The sequence below is a fragment of the Physella acuta genome, unplaced genomic scaffold (assembly GCF_028476545.2).
Source record: "Physella acuta isolate Inbredline_101_S28 unplaced genomic scaffold, ASM2847654v3 ptg001144l, whole genome shotgun sequence".
In the NCBI taxonomy this organism is placed as follows: Eukaryota; Metazoa; Mollusca; class Gastropoda; family Physidae; genus Physella; species Physella acuta.
Window position 1 is genome coordinate 138,084 of NW_026732661.1, and position 5,733 is coordinate 143,816.

The following is a 5,733-nucleotide window of genomic DNA, read 5'->3' on the forward strand; positions in this document are numbered from 1 at the left end:
GATGTAGGCAAAAAAATAATTGCATCGGTTCAGAACAAAGGGGAGTAATTCAGTTTGTGTCGGAGCCATGAAATGAAGTTTATACCATTTTAATACTATTATTTAAATTTAATGCCGTGGAAATTAAGCGGTGGGGGGTAAAAAATAAACCACGATATTTGATTTTAAAAAATATTTTCATTGCTTTGGTGGATTTCAATTTTTAACGCAAACACTTTTTAGATTCGGTGGAAGTTAAATGTTCACAAAGGGAAAGAGTTATTTAGATAAAAATGACAGTGGTAATAACTAAATTGTTTCCCTTTTTAAAGAATCTCATAACAAAGTGAGTTTTATACAGTCTTTGATGAGGGACGGGAATGGGTTGGTGGTTGTAATAACGAATTTTTTTTAAAAAAGGTGACATGCAAATTGCTAATGTTGCCAGATAAATTTACTCGTTTCCGACATGTGACATGATAAGAGTGCCAGACAAACTTACTCAACGTCCCCTGGTTTAGCTTTCCATTTCGCTCTATTTATTTTATAACATGAACGCAGAAATCAACATTGACAGCATATTAATAGTAGCTTTAATTAAAAGATAAACTCGTTTAGTCCGAGAACCCACCTAGCTATCTATCTATCTATCTATCTATCTATCTATCTATCTATCTATCTATCTATCTATCTATCTATCTATCTATCTATCTATCTATCTATCTATCTATCTATCTATCTATCTATCTATCTATCTATCTATCTATCTATCTATCTATCTATCTATCTATCTATCTATCTATCTATCTATCTATCTATCTATCTATCTATCTATCTATCTATCTATCTGTCTGACAAGAACGCTCTAGAGAAAACACAAGGAAAATAAAAACATGCATAGTAATTCGAAAAACGAAGTATGACGTCGACACATTTAGCGCACAGAGTAGAAAATAATCTCAAGCCGGATAGTGCACACATTGATATGACGTCATTGATTATCGATATTCAATACAAAGGCAATTTGGTCTAATCTAAGTGGTTTGCGTGAAGAGTTTCTTTCATACAATTCTTCGGGTAGGGGCGAAGCCCCACCCCCGCGTAAGAACGTCTGAGCCCCCCCCCTCCCCAACTCAAAAGAAATTTCCTCATCGATACTCTATAATAAAATTACCGCCTAATTAATGTGTCTAATCTTAAAAGTGGTTTTCTTGCAATGGGACGGTAGACATGTTGTTTTTTTTTTGGGGGGGGGGGGGGGGGGTGTGGAGGGGTGGGGGGGGGGGGGGGTGGTGTGTGTGTGGGGGGTGGAGGGGCGGGGGGGGGTGGTGTGTGGGGGGGGGGTGGGGGGGGGGTTGGTTTCAGTGTTTCTTTCAGACTTTTTCCTCCCCGGAGAGGGGTGGGGGTACTTGAAATTTTCGGGGGCGGGGGTAGAATTTTCTGGGAGGGGGCGGACACTGGAAAAAGTATATAATTATATTTCGTTGAATGGGACGGTAGACATGTTTTTTTTTTGGGGGGGGGGGGGGTGTGTGGAGGGGTGGGGGGGGGTGGTGGTGTGTGTGTGGGGGGGGTGGGGGGTGTGGGGGTGGGGGGTGGGGGTGGGTTGGTTTCAGTGTTTCTTTCAGAGTTTTTCCTCCCCGGAGAGGGGTGGGGGTAATTGAAATTTTCGGGGGCGGGGGTAGAATTTTCTGGGAGGGGGCGGACACTGGAAAAAGTATATAATTATATTTCGTTGAATTGGACGGTAGACATGTTTTTTTTGGGGGGTGGGGGTGGAGAGGGGGGGGTGGAGGGGTGGGGGGGCGGTGTGTGGAGGGGGGTGGTGTGTGTGGGGGGTGGGGGTGGGGGGTGGTGTGTGGGGTGGGGGTGGGGGTGGTGTGTGGGGGGTGGGTTGGTTTTAGTTTAGAGAAAAGAGACAGCACTATCAACCTAGCGCCCGGTGTATCCTTCCTCAACGGGCCATTTTTCTCGTCTATAAATAGTAGCGGTACTGTCTGACGTCATTTAAGACTCATTCTGACTTTTTTAAAAACCATATTTATTTTAATAACACATAGGCCTACATGATTTTTTAAAAATATTTAATGGCCTTTCGACTAATTTTGAAAGTATTCTCGTTTATGTCTATTGTGTGCTGGAAGATTGTATGTAAATCAACGTGACGTTGTATGTTATTGTATGATGTGTTTGAGCAGTGTAGAAAAGCATAAGCAAGCTTGGGTCCATCCTCTCTTGTCTTCTAAGGAGAAGGGAATCTTGTCTTATTCGTTAAGGGATAAGATTGTATTTTTTGTTCTGGGGTCTTCATCTGTTTGGGGGAAAGAAAAACAAAGTATTGTCTCAGTGTGTGATCTGTCTTTATAAATAAACACGACACGTGACCGTTGAAGATCTTTTGTCGATCTTTTCATCTGTATCTGTGACGTTCTGTATGTTGTCGTGATCAAGAAGTTATCGATACACTGCACCTTTACCTCATAACACAAGGTAAGTTGTAATACTTGAACTTGGCCAACATACGTCACATTGCTCTGGCTACCCAATGATCTAAAGATTTTTTAATAAACACAACAAACTGATTTTTTTCCTGTAGTTATTTTTTTCATATAAAGTACTTTTAAACCCGCAACAAAATAGTTTGAAGAAATAATTTTTAAAAATTACGTAATGTACTTTTACAACATGACTGATAACGCTGTTTGTTAGTCTGTTTTCTTCCTTATTTTTTTAACAAATCAAGGTCTTGGTCCGTTTGATAACGAGTTGAACAAGCGACCGTCGTCATTCTACGAAAATGGCTGCTATATGTAAGTGAACAGAGTTGCCATAAAACACGGTGCTAACATTGTATCAGGTCACGTCAATAAAGTTGTCACCCAATTTTCATGAAATTCAGCTCTTGCCCTGGCCACCCCCATTCCGTCTCTGTTGTGTCACACCTCCGTGTTACACCCCTGTGTTACACCCTTTAGTCACACTTTTGTGTCACACCCCTGTATTACATCCGTGTATCACACCCTGTGTTACACTCCTAAGTCACATCCCTGTACTACAACCCCGCGACACACCCATATGTCACACCCCTGTGTCACACCCCTGTGTTAGACCCCTGTAACACACCCTGCGCCATACCCCTGTGTTACACCACTGTTCCTCACACATGTGTCACACCTCTGTGTTACACCACTGTGTCACATCCCTGTGTCACAACCCTGTGTCACACCCCTGTGTCACACCCCTGAGCCACACCCCAATTTATTAAATGTTAGTTCGACCATGTTATTTCCCTGACGAAAAGATCTGGTGATGTCTATTAATTTATTGATTGATTTCCGTAATGAGTGGCGAGTTTCTGAGTTATAATTTAAAGCAAGTGACCATACTCTAAGGGAAAAACAATTGGTCAAATGTTAACAAAAAATGACCAGAACACAGGTGCTGTCTAGAGCACATGATAAACTTGTAGTTGGAGGGGTAGGTGATAGATTTAAACTTATGTTTTTGTGCAGATAATGACTCTCTACAATTTGATGTGTTTCTGTTTGTTTCTGTGTGTTCATTGTGTGAGGGAGTGTAAGTTGTGTGTGGTGTATCTATGCGAATGTTCGTTACTTATGTAAACTTGTGTTTGGGTTGTGTGTTATGAGTGTCTGTGCGAGTTTTTGCAACCTATGTTAAGCTTGTGTGTATTTGTGTATGTGTTGTGTGTGAGAGAGTCTTTAATTTCCATGTTGCGTGTGTGTATTTGTGTGAATGCTGTGTGAGAGGAGTCAGTTGTGTATGAATGCGTGTGTAATGTGTGTGTGTGTGTGGCGGTGGTGTGTATATGTGTGTAAGTGTGAGTGTGTGTGTGTGTGTAAGAGAGAGGGGGGGGGGATGAGAAAGGGAGTGTGGATGATGTATCCAGGGAGATTTATAAACGCGATCATCTAATCTAGACACAGCGTGTCGTCTTCCTCAATTTTACTACAATTAATCATCCAAATATTTTTAAAAAATTCTTAATTATCGGCCAAAATAATAATTAAAGGATCACTAGCTGCGGACGCAAAAATAATAACCGTTGAATGGAGGGAGAATCGATACTTTGATGAGACATATTAGACACACCGATTATGGATTTAGTTCATTTTTTTTTCGATTTAAGAAAAATGAAATCATAGTATAATACGATGCAAAAATCGATAATGCAATCGAAATTGATTATTTTAAAAAAAATGGATAAACAAACGCGCATTAAAACTAAATATACAGGTTTTTTTTTTTTAAAAAGTAAAGAAAAGGGGGGGGGGGGGGGGATAGACTTCAGGGAATAGGCTATAAATAAGGCAAGTGCCGACCTTGTTTGTAATATTTTTTTTAAACATTTGAGTCCTAATCAACCAAAAATGATACAAATTGTATCTATGAATAGCTGATAGTGCAAAATGATACCCCGTGCATATAATTAAATTCAACTGCACCTCATACAGAGCATTGGGTTTTTTTTTAAGCCGATCTTGGTAAATTACTTTACAACGTTCGGCAGACGCATTCTTTTGTAATTGAGCCATATATTGAGCAAATTATCTTTGTCATCCCTCAAGCTATTTTACTCCTGCATTTCTTTAACTACTGCATTAATTTTAACTGCATTTCAGAGCACCAGAAGAGAGTACCAATCATTACATGTGGCTTACTAAAATGTTTACTCTTTGGTGTGTATAGTATTAACCTGTAGTATAACCTTACAACTGTTCCACATGCAACAACATGGATACGATAATCCCTTTGCCCACCTTGTCCTAGGCAGCTTAAACCTGTGTCAGTATTGTAACCCCCCCCCCCCCCCCCCAACACACACACACACACACACGCACAAAATTACATCGGAAACTATTAACTATAAGATAGAGTATGGGGATCAGTTGCCGGACATTGGAACAAATTGTATTTTTCTTTTATAAAAAGTGGTATTAAGACTCTGAAAAGTTTTAATGGGTGGGGGATCAAATGGGGTGGGGGGGGGGGGGGGATTAACCACAGCTAACCCCTTGCCTATGCCACTGTGTTAAGTGTCAAAAGCTCGTCCTTGCGAATGACGTCATTCATATATAATTTATAATATATTTATTTATAGGCCTGTAAGCTTAACCCATGATGAAAAAAAAAAAAACAAATACCGCGGGCGCTCAGGACTAGGGGTGTAAAATCGGTTAAACGAGGGACCTAATATGTGAACGACCCCCAAGGTTACAGCTAGATTAGCGATAGGGGTCAATGTGCTTTGCGAAGAGTAATTGCTGTGCGGTACCATACAACGGAAATGTGTATTTGACATCGTTATATAAAGTGGTTGGGGGGGGGGGGGGGTGTTGCAAAAAATAAACACTGCTTTCCAACTTCATGTTAAAAATTTTTTCACAATGTTACTAAAACCATAAATCATGCGTTATATAAGAAAATTAATATCCAGTACTCTACCGAATCTACTTCACCTACGTAGGCCTATTTAAGTCTCAAGTCTTGTCAAGTCTTTTTGTCGCGCTAAAACACGGTAGTCATCAAAACGATATTAAAAGCAAACATCAATCTATTTCATGTCAACGGTAAGGATTTTATTATCAGATGAGGATTTCATAACGACTATAATTCACACACTTATATAAGAAAAAAAAAGAAAAAAAAAACACTAGCTCGTCGCTCCGCCCTCGGTCATACCGCCCTCGCGCCGGAAGGACCGCCCATTTCTGCTCGACCTGACGCGGTAAA